Here is a 16,774-nt window from a genome sequence, read left to right as displayed (position 1 = left end):
ACAGTGTCCATGGAAATACAAGATTAGCATTGGACTGCACACTTTCTATTCTGCCAAGTTGTTTAAAAAAAATAACAAACCATCCCATTTACCATAGGTATATTTACACATATGCACAGGTAGTGATTCTAAAACTTTGGAAAACACGTTGCATTTTCTTTGTGTTTCCTGAGTTTTCCATTGGCTCTTGAATATTACAGAGCTGTGAAAACTTCTGTATAAGTTGTACATTGTCGCCATGAGAAAGTACCACAAGCACAGTGGTTTGAAACAAAACAGATTTATTTATCCTGTAGGTCTGTAGGTCAGAAGTTCAATGTGGTCTCGCTGGGCTAAGACCAAGGTATCCTTTAAAGTCAAGGCAAGGAAGTGATTTCCTACTTTCCCAGTTTCCTGAAGGCCTTCCTTCATCTGGGCACTAACAATGAGCATCTTTCGGACTCTTCTTAAGATTGTCATATCTCTCTGACCAGCTGGGGAAAGTCCTCTGCTTTTAAGAACTCGTGTGATTAGAATGGACCCCATAAGGGCCACCTCCCCATAACTTGACAGGTAACATAGCCACAGGATCAGGGTTTTAGGACAAGGATTTCTTTGATGAGGAGCTGTGAACCACAGTTCCTTACATGGGCCCTGCTGGCAAATGCCTGGATTGGATTCCTGAAAGGGAAGGTGGTCACTGGGCGTAGTTTGAGGAGTGGAGGAAGGAAAACTGGAGAACCAGAAAAACCTGGTGGCTGATTTCCTTTCAAAATGTTGCCTAGTGACTCCTGGGAAAATCATCTGGCTTGATTTGTGACCCATGATACAAGGTTAGGATTTGCACTGTGCTTCTTTGAAATTCATTTTTACATCACCAGATCCACAGATTGCCATAATATTTGTGGCAAAAACAGAAACAAAGCTTGGACCGCCATCTTTCCTTGTCCCAGTGTCTCGGCAAAGTGTCATCCAGGACAGACGAATGGCAGCAGGCCGTTTGCCCAGCTTTCAGCTTTGCAGTCATGAGCAGATACAGCCTCCCTAGAAACACCAGCATGAAACATCCTGGATGCTGCAGGGCCCCCGAGTGTTCAATTCAGCCTTGGTGTTAGTTCTTCCTTCATGTAAAACTCTTATCTTCCTTTTCAGTACATTTTGTTTCCTTCAATTGTGATTATTGGTTGAACAGAGAGAATTTAATTTGCTTAATTATAGAAGAATGTCTTCCAGATTTTAATAGGTTTTAAAAAGTAGACATGTCATAAAAAGAAAATGTGTCATTGATTATGTACATTGCACTCAAATGTAATTCTACATTTTGAGATACTTCTATACAGATCCTAACCTGTTATATATTTCATTGCAATAAAATTGACTTATTTTTTCTTTATATTTTATTATTCCTTTTTATACAATACAAAGGTACTGAATGTACTGTAAGATTTTGACGGCTTTTTTTTCACTGCAGCTTTGCAAAGATTTAGTTGCATATTCATAACCACTGGTGACATGGTGCCAAGTGCTGAAACAATTATTCAGAGAATTCTTTGCATGACACTTCAGGGGAAATGATAGAAGTGCTGAAGCTGGGTTCTATTTTAAGATCTTTGGCTGATGATCATTAGTATTTCATAAAGGAACATTGCACAGCTATGGAAAGGTTCAAGACGATGAGAAACGAAGCACAGATGATTAGTTAGAAGGAAAAATAATGTAGAGTATGGTGAAGACTGTTTCATAAACACTATCTTTATAATTGAAATCATTCAATTCTAGAATAAATGCTCCAACTTATATTATAAAAGTTAGTGCTTGTACCTATTTCATGAGCGCTAATATACAACCCCTAAAGATCTTATCTATTAAGTAATATAGGAAAAACAAAAGCCATCATATTGAAATGTTGTTCCAACTGACGAAAAAATAATAAGCAGAACTTCTTGTCTCAGCAGAAACTGAGGCAAATGAGTTTAAAGTTTTACTCAAGTTCTAACAGGGCTTCCCAGGTGGCTCAGAATTTGCCTACCAATACAGGAGCCTCAGGAGACTCAGGTTCAGTTCCTGGGTCAGGAAGATCCCCTGGAGGAGGAAATGGCAACATTCCGGTATTCTTGCTGGAACAATCCCATGGACAGAGGAGCCTGGGGGGTGGCAGTCCACAGGGGTTGAAAAAAGTCAGGCATGACTGTGCAACTGAGCATGCACACATGCACCCAAGTTCTCACAGCTGGTGGTGCTAACCAGAAATCCAGTCTTCTCATTTCTTCCCCTGCAATTGTTCTAGTGGGTTGTGCTGCAGCTCACAGAAACATGCTCTTTATTGTGCAATAATCCCTGTTGCAATATGAGTTCATTTATCACAGTGAAAAACAATGACAAGAGAAATTCAGCACTCAACCATTTAACCAGTTTTCCTTTGCATATTTGTTCAAACAATATCTAAGGAACAGGAGAACATGATTCAGACAAGACCTTTTTTAAAGACAAGCTTATTCTCCGAGTTAGAGCCAATATCTTCGAATGAGCTGAGAAAAAAAGATGTTGGAGGTTTGCTTCTCAGCAGAAGCTCATGATTCCCATCTCTAAGAGATAGGGAAGAGGCAAAGCAAAAATCAGCTCATAATGGTTTGTTTAAAAATTACCAATTTGATTGTGGTATGAATGACATATAATAATTGCACATATTTAAAAGATAAAGTTTGAAGAATCTTAACATATGTATGGACCCATAAAACCATAACCTCAATCCAGACAGTGTTAGACTCATTGGGCCCTTCGTGTGAAGTGAAATTTGCTCAGTTGTGTCTGACTCTTTGCAACTCAATGGACTATACAATGCATGGAATTCTCAGGTCAGAATATTGGAGTGGGTAGCCTTTCCCTTCGCCAGGGGATCTTCCCAACCCAGGGATCAAACCCAGGTCTCCTGCATTGCAGGCAGATTCTTTACCAGTTGGCCCCTTCATGCCTCTTGGTAAATCCTCATTTTCATCACCCTTCACTTGACACTCCCTTCAGCCTCTAGGACCCAGGCATTTGCTGCTTTCTGTCACTATAGATTATTTTCAGTTATGAGAATTTTATGTAAATGGAATCATAACCTTTGCAATCCTTTTTGCCTGGCTTCTTTCCCTCAGTATAGCAATTATGAGATTCACCCATGTTGTGGCATACATCAAGACACCATTTCTTGTTATTGTTGAGTAGTATTCCATTGTATCCAAAGAATGAGGAATACATTGCTGTGTATCAGGCTTCTCAGGTGGCTTGGTGATAAAGAATCTGTTATCAATGCAGGAAATGTGGATTTGAACCCTGGGTCAGGAAGATCCCCTAGAGAAGTAAATGGCTACCCACTCCAGTATTCTGGCCTGGGGAATCCCACAAACAGAGGAGCTTGGTGGACTCCAGTCCATGGGGTTGCAAAAGAGCTGGACATGACTTAGTGATTAAACAAAAACAACAACAAATGTAAAATTAAGGGTAAAAAATGTAAGGTGGGAAAAAGAAAGCATAATATGCTCCTATTTATCTAAGAAATAAATATAGAAAACAATGGAAAGACAACCAAAATATATTTTAAGTAGTTACATGTTAGAGAAGAAAGGGAATAGAGCAGAGGAAGTGGTGACAGAAGTAAACTTCTTTAAATATATTTTATATATGTGACTTTGTAAACATAAAAATATTTGATGTAAACATGAATCAAATTTAAATTTAAAAATTGGCACCCATACAATGAAGGCAAAAAGAAACATATGAACCCATGACACACTGATAACATTAACTATACAGAGACTTCAAAATACGTTGACTACACATTCATGCGGGGGAAATTCCAAAGACCAAAAAAGAAAAAAAAAATGAAGACAAAATAAGGCTTAAAATGTTTTCAGTAATAATGTTGTTGGTGCTGTCCTATCAGAGAAGGCAATGGCAACCCACTCTAGTACTCTTGCCTGGAAAATCCCATGGACGGAGGAGCCTGGTAGGCTGCAGTCCATGGGGTTGCTAAGAATCGGATACGACTGAAGCGACTTAGCTGCAGCAGCAGCAGCAGCAGTCCTATAGTTATTCTAAGGCTGAGGGTATAACCAACAGGACCCTGTGGGCCTTCCTAGAATAAGAATCCCCAACCCTGACAAGTCTTCCTCCTGCCTTTTGTCTGTAGAAAAACTTTAGTCAAAGAATAAGTTCAGTCAGAGAAGTGAGAAAATGTGAAAGAAAGGAAACAGTCAAGCAAGACGAAATAATAATACTTTAGCCTTTAAACAAAGTCAGGGACCTTTAGTTCTTCAAGGGCTGTAGATAGTATTGAGTCATGTCTTTTGAGCTGTTTTGCAGATAATGAAACCCTCATCAAGTGGAAGAAGTTAACTGTATGCAACCTACAAGGATCTAGACCCCAGAACAGCTGGAACCAGAAGGTCAATGGTGTTAACTCCTAATTACCTCATAACTAGCCAATCAGAAGAATGTCCATGAGCAGATCACACACACCCTCCCCTCACCCTACCTTTTAAAACCTTTCCCTGAAAACCATTGAGTAATTCAGGTCTTTCGGGCACTAGCTACACGAACTTCTCACCTGCCCTCTGCAGTGCACACGGAGCTTTATTTCAGTGAAACCTGGTGTTAGCAGATTTCCCTTATTGCCTACGGGCCAGGGGACCCAAGTTTGATTCAGTAACAGTAACTGCATATTGTGGGACAAAGCAAATGGGTAGATTATAGTGGAGTTACTAAGAAGATGGTTCTTCGGCATGAGAGAAAGATGAAGGTAAGATAAATTACATTAAAAAATAGCATATAACATGAATTTAAACTCTAAGATAAAATATATCATGAACTAATACAAAATGGATATGTATTTCCTAGGTCTGTGCACTGAAAAAGAAACCAATTTAGTACCAACACTCCCTTCTAATATCAAGAATGTGGCCTGTAAGTAACATTTCCCTTTAAAGAATACCAGTGCCCCACTCCAGTACTCTTGCTTGGAAAATCCCATGGACAGAGGAGCCTGGTAGGCTGCAATCCATGGGGTCGCTAAGAGTCGGGACACGACTGAGCGACTTCACTTTCACTTTTCACTTTCACGCATTGGAGACGGAAATGGCAACCCACTCCAGTGTTCTTGCCTGGAGAACCCCAGGAATGGAGGAGCCTGGTGGGCTACCGTCTATGGGGTCGCACAGAGTTGGACATGACTGAAGCGACTTAGCAGCAGCAGCAGTGCTCCTTGAGCAACAAAATACAAAGAAACTATAAGGGAACTAAAAATAACTGTGCATGCATAGTTGGGACAAATCATGTACAACAAGATACAGAAAGAACAGAAAACCCACCAGCTGCCCCTTTTGAGGGGGCGGGGAACACCACAAAAGCATTGGACAAATCACCTAAGCCACTTCTCCAGCCCAGCCGACTGAGTGGGAGAAGACCCACCCATAGGTCTGCCTCTACCCTCACCCCATTTAAGAGTTCACCTCCTCCCTGCTCAGGGAGCAAGGAAGGGAAACTGTTACTTGCTTTTCCTCCTTTGTGCTGCAACATGAGTCCCAGCAAAGCCCTGCCTGAATTCTTGGTCTGGCCTCTTATCAATTTCTATTGATTAAAGAGTCTAAAAATCCTGGTTGCTAACAGATTGAAACACATCCACTATGTAAAAACACATGAGTATATACTGTTACCTTAGCAACATGGAAGGTTTCACAGTAACAACCTCTGTGAAACTGCCGAATGCTATGGAACCAGTTAGTTTACTATATATTTGAAGACAATAAGGAATTACTATTCACTGATTTTTTTTTTAATTTCTTATTATCTTCATATATATAGTCAATATTCAAATGTTCTTGATTGTTTAATGATTTTTTTTTAAACTTACTCTAAATAAAGATTGAAATAAAGTACATGTCTTTGTTCAATGTATGTTTTCAGTCAGTTCAGTTGCTCAGTTGTGTCTGACTCTTTGCGACCCCATGGACTGTAGCCTACCAAGCTCCTCCATCCATGGAATTTTCCAGGTAAGAGTACTGGAGTGGGTTGCCATTTCCTTCTCCAGTCCATCAAATGTAATGTATGTCAAATATATAAAAATGTATGTTTTAAGTCTCTTTTAATCAGTGGGATCACCTTCCTCTGTTTTGCTTGGCACTTTATTCATGGAAGATGAATGAACTTACCTTGAAAAGTCTCCTATAGTCTGGATTTGCTGACACAAGTCATTAATATCTTCCTCTGTTCCTCATGTTTCATGGAAATAGGTTATTAGATCTGGAGATGATAACGTTTACATTTGACTTTCTTTCCTTTTTTGTTAAGATAACTTCATGAATGGCAGCATATAGCTTTAAAGCTAACTGGTTCCATAGCATCCTGCAGTTTTGCTGAGTTTGTTGTTTTGAAACCTTCCATGTTGTTAAGGTATCAGTATTTACTCACGTGTTTAAATATAGTGAATGTGTTTCAATCTGCTATCAACCAGGGGTCTTGGACTCTTCAATCAATAGAAATTGGTAAGAGGCCAGAAAGACTGAAGGCAAAAGGAGAAGAGGGTAGCAGACGATGAGATGGTTAGATAGCATCACCAATTTAATGGACATGAATTAGGGCAAACTCTAGGAGATAGTGAGGGACAGGGAAGCCTGGCTTGCTGTAGTCCATGGGGGTTCCAAAGAGTCTGATACAACTTAGCGACTGAACAACAGCAAAAGTTCATTGATTTAGGCATGATTATTTACAGATAAAATCTTGTGATGTTTGGGACTTAAATAATAATCAAATAATCAAAATAATCCAGGATGGGAAAGGGGAGTAGTATACATGAAACAAAATTAACCATGAGTTCAAAATTGTTAAAACTGGGGATGATGACTAAAGGGTTCATTATAACATTCCATCCAGAATTTTTATAATAACTTTTAAATAAAGCAAATCAAAACATAAAAAAATACTAAAAGGAAATATCCTCTCAGATAATATACAAATAGAAGACAATGTAATACATTAAATACATAAATACATCAAATAAAAATATATGAGATAATAATGATACTTTTAAAATAAATTCTTTGCTCACTATGGAGATTGCTAGGGTACAAGCTCATTATTTCTGAAAATCTGTAAATACTGAGAGAAAACATTGTGTAACTGAGTAACTTTTGCCTTGTTGGAGGTTTACAGGAATATAGCATCCATATCTACTCAAAGAGCTGTAAGAACAAAGGATTACAACACCAAGAAGCTTGCAACAATGAGCCACATCCCCTCCCTTTTTAATAGAAGTCTAAATTCCAACTTGGGTAAGATGGTCTTTGAGATACTAGGCCACCTTCTTGGTGTGCTGGCTTTGCAGATGAAGTCAGTATTATTTGCTCCAATAGTCTGTTGATTTATTGGCCTGTCATGAGGTGAGTAGTACAACCTGGACTTGTGGAAATAGAATAACAGGTAACAAAAGTAGGAGATAAATAATTTCCAAAACTATGTTTTGTAAACTCCAGTGAAATAGTGGAACTGGCAGCATTAGTGGCTGATAAAAACCATTAAGTAAAGTGTTGCAAAGAACTTTATAATGTATGAAGTGAGTTAATGGCACTTGAACCTCTTTCTTATTCTTAATGTTAGTAAACAGGGACAACCTGGCAGGGTGTGCTTCTGATATGATGTAATAGAAAGCGTCCCGCCACTTACAAAGTATTCCTAACTGTAAAGCTGTACTACAGCCTAAGGAAGACTCTCTATGGATCTACCATCAGCTTCAGAATATGCAGGAGGAAGCAGTAATTCAAATCCAAAGTATAAGATAAATCTTAGGACAAGGGATGCAATTTCTTTAACAAAGGCATAGCACAGTAAAGGGGGTGGGGTGTGGGTATTCTTGAGGGAAAAAAGCTCAGGAGACCTGCAGATCATATGCAGTGTGGGCCTTGCCTGCATCCTGATTCAAACAGTACAATCTTTAAAAGACATTTTTATTCTTTGTAGGACAATCCAGGAAACTTGTACATTGATCAGATATTAGATAAAGATGATAAGGAATTAATGTTATTTGAGGGGGTTGTGATACTAGTGTTCTGCTTTTGTTAAACAAACAAAGCCATCATCTCATAAAGGTACCTACTTAAATATTTGCAAGTGAAATGAAGTGGTGTTTGCTTTAAAATACATCAGCCCTCCCCAGAAAAAGTGGTAGGAGACATAAGAAATGGAACAACTAAATGAACATGTGACACAGGGAGAGTAGAAAGGAAATGGTTGTTGGAGCCACTTGATGGGTTCTCGGTGGTTCAGTGTTCTGTGCAATCAGCTTATAACATGTTTGAAAATTCCATTAAAATTTGAAAAAAGAAAAAACCTACCGCTTTGTTCCTCTTTGTTCAATGTGATATATCAATTACCAACTGTTACAAGAGCATAATTAATGTTCAGTTTTTTGCTTTTGGAAAACATATGTAAATCAAATTCTGAAATTAATTTTTCTTTTTTCTTCATCCTTATGGAGCTTAGAGTCATATTTTTATTTCGCCATACAAATGTTTTCAGAATTTCAAGAAGCAGAGTATAGGTTTCATCTGGCAAAGAGCAAGCAGCCTCATTTATAAGGATATGTTTGAAAGTGATTAAAGTACAAATGGATGTACTGGAAGCTAGTAAGTATGAATGTTGGAGCAGTTAATGAAAACAGTCTTTAGAGGGGTTTGTATATAAAAGAAAGGAAAATAAAAAGAAACTCACTCCACATTCGCACCTTAGCCATGGAAAACCTTTGTGATGATTCATTCTATGTTCAGATTACTTATTCACAGAAAAGTCCCGAAATACCATCACACCAAGTGCGTAATGACGTATTAATCGCTGAACGCTCACCGCAGTCTTGGCTTCAGACTTTGGTCTCTGCACTGGGAGGGCTGGAGAAGACAGCCTGTCTTAGATAAAGGCAGATAAAGCCCCCCAGAGACGGGACTGTCCAGACCCCTGCTTTATTGATGAGACTGGGGCGCTGGTCTCGCTGATTCCAAGCTCATGAAGATACGAGAGGACCAGAGAGGACATGCTAAGTGAAATTCTTTTTAAACGGTTGCTTTTCCTTCCTTTTGATGTGTCTGTGTCTTAAACCATGGGAAAATGAATTCCACAAACAACTTTCTCAGAGTCCATTCTTCCCACCATTGTGGGATCTTGCGGGGGTGAGCCGTTCGCAGTCCTCTGAACTGGCTGTACAGAAGCAACTGGCACGTGAGCCTAGGAAATAGAACTCAAAACCGGCTGCAAGCATGTTGCTCCTTGACAACTGAAACAGGTCTAATCTGCTCTGGGGAGAGCCCAGCCTCTGCAGTCATTTGTCTCATCTGCTCGGCTCCTGCCCCTGTGTTAATCAGTTCTGCAGGGCTGCAGCAGAGCGAGTACTGGAGCGCGCTCACCTGTGCACGAGCCCCGGGACTGTGGTGCCAGAGAAGGTTGTGTCTCCCTTTCAAAAGCAGCAAAAAACACAATGATCCGCTGTATCAGAACTGAATTTTTGATTTTTAACTAAAGGGAGAGGAGGGGAAAACTGACCCTGTAATAAGTATATCCAAGGGCTTCATGGAGTCTACTTCTCTTTACCTCCTGTCAGACAAACTGCACTTCCAGCGAGAAGCAGGGTGTAAGGGTTACTGAATTCAGGTTTGGCTGCTCCTTGCTCAAAAGCCAACAGTCGAGGGGCAAGTGTCAGTAGAAAGGAAAGGTGCTTTGTTCAGAAAAGTCCGCAACCCAGAGAGAAGCTGGACTCTTGTCCAGGGACCAACTCTGAAGATTATGCTCAGCCAGGACAATTTTAAATGTAAAAAGGGGAAACGATCTTAGTTAATCATTAAGGTGGGAGGTTGGATTTGTCATCTTTTTTCCATTGTGTGCAGACCTGCTGACTTCTGCTTATCTTCTTTTGGGTGCTGTCTTACCCACGTGGTCTGCATGCAAATTTGCTAAGGGGGTAGCGGAGGGTAGAGAGTTAGTCATTCTTTAACTACATAATTCTTCATTCTTATTCTGTTTAATCCAGGAAAGAAGTCAAAAGATTAGGCAAGGCATTGTGTATATTCAGTAGAGCAAAATCAGGAGTTAGGTTAAGGTTAAAACGTTTGGTTAAAAGTTAGGTTAAAATGTTACCTAGCGATCTCATTTTTATAATTAAGGTCTGAGGAAAACAGATAGGCAAACAGGAAAGGGACAAAGGAACTGCTTACAATTCCCCACTTGTCCGACATCACTCCATTTCTGTGAGATTAGGGGCAAAGTTATCTTCTGTAACTTTCTCATGCTGACAAGGGCCGTTTTCTTAGAAAAGATGTTGATGTGAGTCTGCAGCAGCTCTTTGCTGACAATTTTAGTTGCTTGCTTACTTATGTGGACAGAGCAAGCTACAGTTATTCTAATGCCTACAAAGATACAGATTATTATGAGTAGCAGTGTTAATCCCATTCTTCCATCAGACACTGTGACTGTGATTCTATTGTCCTCATCATTGACTGTTTGACCCTGCTCTTCTGTGACACTGGGAGCCTGGGAGACTTCAGGTTTTCTACAAACAAGAGAGAGGGGACATAGGGGTGTTTGTACTTAGAGGAGAGGCACAGGGTTCTGTTCGGTTCCGTTAGTAACCCCTGAACTGATGTCCCTCAGCAGTTTTTTTTCCTGAAGTCTTGTTTGCTGTGTTCCTTGTCATTCACAAAGATGTTGACAGAAGAGCCTCCAGACAATTTTTTTTTTTTAAGGCTTAGACAACCTTTTTAATTTTTATTTATTTATTTTAATTGGAGGCTAGTTACTTTATAATATTGTATTGGTTTTGCCATACATCAACATGAATCCGCCATGGGTGTACATGCGTTCCCCATCCTGAACCCCCACCCACCTCCCTCCCCATACCATCCCTCTGGGTCATCCCAGTGCACCAGCCCCAAGCACCCTGTATCATGCATTGAACCTGGACTAGTGATTCATTTCACATATGATAATATACATGTTTCAATGCCATTCTCCCAAATCATCCCAACCTCGCCCTCTCCCACAGAGTCCAAAAGACTGTTCTATACATCTGTGTCTCTTTTGCTGTCTCGCATACAGGGTTATCATTACCATCTTTCTAAATTCCATATATATGCATTAGTATACTGTATTGGTATTTTTCTTTCTGGCTTACTTCACTCTGTATAATAGGCTCCAGTTTCATCCACCTCATTAGAACTGATTCAAATATATTCAATGGCTGAGTAAAATTCCATTGTGTATATGTACCAAAGCTTTCTGATCCATTCGTCCGCTGATGGACATCTAGGTTGCTTCCATGTCCTGGCTATTATAAACAGTGCTGCGATGAACGTTGGGGTACATGTGTCTCTTTCAATTCTGGTTTCCTTGGTTTCTTATATTTTAGATTCAAAACAAACAAGCATGTATCTCACTTAACCACTGTAGTCCTGGATATGGGGGGAATTTTTCTTTCATGGGCCCATAGTCACTCAGCATTAAATGTGGCTCTTGTCCGTTTTGCTTTGGCTCCCCAGTTCCCCACACCAGTTAGAGGAGTGGGTCTTTAGTGAAGAGTCTGGAGTGCGGTTCAGCGGAACTACTTGCTGAATAAACACAAATGAAGGGATTTTACAGACACAGGAAAATATCAGCGAGGAAAATCGGCAATACAAATCTACCTATTCATGGATTTCTCAAGAGATTGTGGTGTGCAATACACAAAGGAGAGAAATGGTCAGAGAAGACACAATGCTTAAAATCACCCACACACACTTCAGATAAACCATATTTGAATTTTTTTTTTTTTTTTTTTGCTGTTGACTTGCCATATCAACACAGGCTTGACTAACCACATTCTCCCAAATGTCTTTTCTGCTATCTGATAACAGCTATTAAGCTCCACAAAGCAACACAAAGAAAGATGCAGAATTAGTGATCCAAGAGTGACCACGTTTCCAGCCCCTGCAAAGCTGGCTTGCTGATGATTGAATGGCCTGCAGCCCAAGCCCCATGTGGCATACCTCAGTACCAGAAGCAGACATCCTGCAGCATCCTTTAAACTCTCTGCCCTGCTCCTTCTCCAATGTGTCTGTTGCAGAAGTCAGGAAAGGGACATCACAGACTGACAGCTTCACCAGGGGGAGCAAGTGAGGACAGAAAGTGTTTCCTGAGCTCAGGGGACCCTCAGCTGAGAGGACAGAAGAGCAATAGTCCCTCTGGTGCAGCTTGAGATTCGGGGCAACTAACTTGGCTGATTCTCTTTTTGGCCACATCTTTATTCTCCCCTTTAAATAAATGGCCTTACAGAGATTTACTGTGGGTCCCAATGGCTCTGGAGTTTTCCTGATATTTTAGTTCCCCAGAACTGTTCACTTTTCCTGGTTTTCTCTTTTGAGGCTTGAGTCCTGAGCCCACCATGGGGCGTTGTTTGGTGGTGAATTTACCTGAGTGTGGCCATCCTTCAGGAACCACAGAATCCTTGACTCCGAGTTCTCTGCCCACCGTCTGCCACATGCCCTCACTCTCACCTGGCTCTCACTGTCTCTCTGAAAGTTTGCGGTATGGTCAGAGGCACTTATTATAAGAACGTGCTGGGCCTTGTTTGGGGTCCAAACTGGATTTTCTGTAACTTCCACCTCTCGTGCTAGTGGTGCCATCCAAGGAGACAGAGCAAGTCAGCTTGGCCCCTCATCTCAGGGCTGGTAAACGCCACACTCCTGCATCCCAGGGCTGACAAACATCACACCCTGGCCTCCCTTCAAGTTGGCCACCCACCATGTATTCCTCATATGGTTAGGTTTCTTCCTGTGGTCTCACTTCTGCTCCCCACAGTCCCCCTGCAGCACTCCTGGTATGCTTGACCTTTGCTGAGGTTAATGGTTAAGTCCAATCCATCAAAGATGGCCTGTGTGTCTCCTCTGTACAAGGCACTGCCGAAGCCATGGGCACACAAAAGTAAATGCATCCTATTCTTACCTCCAGGAGGTCACATTCTTGATGGTGGGGTGTAGGACATGTAAAGCTAATCACAGAAGACATGGTTAAAATGTTTTCAGAAAACAGGACCAGTTTGGACTCAGATTGAAGTTTTGTAAGAGGAATGAAACTTTAGCAAAGTGACAAGGACTTCAGGGGCTCCCAAGTAGAGGGGGCAGTATGTAGAAAAACCTATAAGCATGGCATCTTCAGAGAAGTGTAGAGACAATAGATTAGTAGCACATAAAATACTAGAGAAGAGTGTGGGTGTCAGCTGGTAGGAAGAGAGTTGCTATGGACTCCTGGTGGGGTGAGGGGGTCCAATGTATGTGTTTTTTTCCTATACCATTAAGCAATTCTTCAACACCAGCTAGGTGTCCTACAATTCAACAAAATTCTAAGATGATCTACCTGGAGATATATTTAGATTTCATGTGTTAAGTGTTCAATCCCACAAGACCACCCAACACCACCACCACTTCAGATGCCAATTGGAAATCCAGGTGGTCCCCTGTGCTTCTGACCAACCAGCTATAGGTTGGAAGTTCCCACAGCCCTCCCCTTGGGTTCAATGGATTTGCTAGAATAGCTTCTGTGTGTGTGTGTGTGTGTGTGTGTGTGTGTGTGTGTGTTAGTCACTCAGTCATGTCTGACTCTGCAACTCCATGGATGATAGCTCTCCAGGGTCTGTCTATGGACTTCTCCAGGAAAGAATACTGGAGAAGGTTGCTGTTCCCTTCTCCAGGGTATCTTCCCGACCCATGGATTGAACCCAGGTTTCCTGCATTGCAGGCAGATTCTTTACTGTTTGAGCCACCAGGGAATCCCCTATAACCAAGAAAAAGATTTTACCCATTAGATAACCTGATTATTTAAAAAAGATATCATTAAGAACATCCAGATGCAAGAAATATGCATGACAAAGTACATGGGAAATAGTGCGGTTCTTTCATTCCTTCTTCAGATCTGCCACATTCTCAGCATCTCTACATGCTCATCATCCTAGCAGCTTCTTGAACACAGTCCTTTGAGTATTTAGAGAAGTTTCATCACACAGTCATGATGGACCACTGGTAATTGATTCAACTTCTAGCAGCTTTCCTCTCCCCAGAGGTCAGGTGCTGGTACCAAAAGTTCCAACCTACTAGTCATGATTGTTTCCCCTGGCAAGCAGCCACCATCCTGTGGTTATCTAACAGCTTTCCCTAAATTAACATAAACTCAGGAGTGGTTGAAATATCAAGACACTTTTCCTTCTCTTATCACCTAGGAAATGTCAAGAGTTGTGAGTTCTGTGCCAGAAATAAGTATGAAGACTAGTCCCTGGATGAAAATGGGGTAAAGCCATAAACTCTCCATAAACCACACACACATGCAATGGTAAAGGGTGAAAATGTAAGTAGTTAAGAGGGCTTAAGCACAATCTTTAACCAAAAGGTTGTTTGTGAAAACAAGGGAAAAACGTCTAAGTAGGGATACCAGAGGCTGTGCAATGCAGAGAAAATAGATACATAGAATTAGTCCAATCAACAAATAACCACACCAGGAAGGGAAGAAGGGATCAATAGTCATAGGTGCTACAATATATTCTCTAAAATACCTAGTGTCCAACAATAAGAAATGTGACAAAATATAGAAATGATCCCTAAAAGCACACTCTTTCTTGAGACCAGAGGTTTGGGTTAGAAGAATGTGTACAATCTTTTTGAATCTGTTATAAGATGGAGCAAAATCTTAATTAATTATGATATCTGGCTGTGGGATATAATAGTTAATTGGTGTTTCTGGCCAAAACTTGTTCTAATTCTTACAGTTAAGGATGCTCTGAAAACATATGCAATGTCTTCTTACTAAGGTAACAATGGCAGAGCAACTCTAGGTACCTCCTTTCCCACTATTTAAGACTCTATCTGTATGATATGATGATACTGTTTTCAGTTTTATACTTGTGCTGTCTGGTGGGTAGGGCTACAAGTATTTGAATCTCTTCTGGGATAAATATGCAACAATTCCTCTTTGAACTAATAAAATGAGAAATACTGAACAAAATAAGAAATATGAGACATGCAAAGAAACAGAAAAGGGTGAAGAAAGAGTGATCCATACACAGGGAAAATAGCAGTGGTAGAAATGGCCTTTGAGAAGACACATACATTGGACATAGCAGTGAAATACTAAAAAGCAGTTATTACAGATATGTTGACAGAACTAAAGGGAATCATGTTTAAAGAATTAAAGAAAGACATGATAACAACTCATCAAAAACAGAATATCAACAGAATTATTAAAAAAAAACTAGTGTAGATGTTGGAGTAAAAAAATACATAATAACTTAAATGAAAAATCATTTGAGTGATTCAGTGGAAGATTTGAGTTGGCAGAGGAAAGAATCAGCAAACTTGATAAATTAATAGACATTGTGCAGACTGAAAAACAGCAAGAAAAAATAAACAGAGTCTTAGGAATGTGGGACAGTATAAGCAAATTGAGATAAACATAATGGGGATAACAGAAGGAAATGAGAGAGAAGGGGCAGAAAAAGTAGCCAGAGAAATAATGGCTAGAAATTCCTCATATTTGATTTTAAACAAACCCTCTAAATTACACTTCCAAGAATCTGAGTGAGCTTCAAGTAAACAATTTTACAAAGAAGTCTTTACCTAGACAAAGTCACAGATGAAGAGACAATCTTTCAAGCAGCAAGACACATGTTCATGACTTTATATGTCAAGACACACGCACAAAATTCATGCATGCAATTTATCATATAAAAGAGGACCACAATAATAGGAACAGTTGACATCTCACTAGAAATCATGGGTGATATGGAGGATTGGACAAGATGGCAGAGTAGGAATATTTCCCGCCATGGGTACACCAAAATTACAACTATTTACAGAGAAACTGTCAAAGAGAGCAACTTGGAAGCTAGCAGAAAAGATCCACAATTAAAGATATAAAAAAGAAACCACAAGATTGGTAGGAAGGGCAGAAACACGGGAAAGTCAAGACCCAAACTCCTGAGCAGGCAACCAACAAATGGGAGGATAATCACAATTGCAGAGGCTATTCCCAGTGATTGAGGGCTTCAACCCCACAGTGGGCTCCCCACCTGGGTACCTTCAACAGGATGATGAGCCCCAGGAAGGTATGACCTGAGAGCCAGAGGGCTGTTAAAAGGTGCGCACATGTGCACACACACACACACACATCTCACAAGCTTTGAGACTCAGGGCAGAAGAAATAATTTGAAAGGAAGCTGGGTCAGAACAAACTTGTTGATCTCAGAGAAGCCCCTGGTGAAGCAGGAGGCAGCCAGAATTCCCCCTGGGGTCAAAGACATTGGTGGCAGCCATTATTAGGAGCCCAGTCTACCGCGAGGACACTGGTACTGGAAAGTACCATTTTGGAGCTTTCCTTGTAGCTTTATTAGCTCTGGAATTTGGCCCCAGCCCCCACCTGTGGGTTGACTCCTTCTCTGGGACATTCAGTTCTCCTGGCCAGTGGTTCTGGGACTCGGCCCACTCACCAGTGCGCAGGCACTAAACTGGGACCCCACAAGAACCAATGCAGTCCACCAGAAGGCTGACATCAGCTCTACCCCTTGGGGCCCAAGCCAGCTTCTTCACTGGTGGGCAGCTCGAAAATCTGGTGGGCAGTCACACCTCCCATGATTGCTAAACTGTAGAAGTTTTTTTTTGGGGGGGAGGATCTGTTTCCTAAGGCAAAGGATATAAAACCAAAAATAAACAAATGAGACCTATTTAAACCTAAAAGATTTTGCATAGCAAAGATAACC

At 40.7% G+C, this 16,774-nt stretch overlaps 1 long non-coding RNA gene across 1 annotated transcript; it reads left to right on the top strand.

The window, feature by feature from the left end:
* Window positions 1-4,532: 4,532 nt before the first annotated feature.
* LOC129634428 (uncharacterized) lies at window positions 4,533-12,274 on the top strand. Its single transcript, XR_008705632.1, has 3 exons — window positions 4,533-4,762; window positions 4,861-4,926; window positions 11,889-12,274. It is a non-coding gene; the product is annotated as an uncharacterized LOC129634428 (long non-coding RNA).
* Window positions 12,275-16,774: the final 4,500 nt, after the last annotated feature.

This window comes from Bubalus kerabau, chromosome 19 (genome assembly GCF_029407905.1).
Source record: "Bubalus kerabau isolate K-KA32 ecotype Philippines breed swamp buffalo chromosome 19, PCC_UOA_SB_1v2, whole genome shotgun sequence".
NCBI classification, from domain to species: domain Eukaryota; kingdom Metazoa; phylum Chordata; class Mammalia; order Artiodactyla; family Bovidae; genus Bubalus; species Bubalus kerabau.
This window is presented reverse-complemented; position numbering and strand designations above follow the sequence as displayed.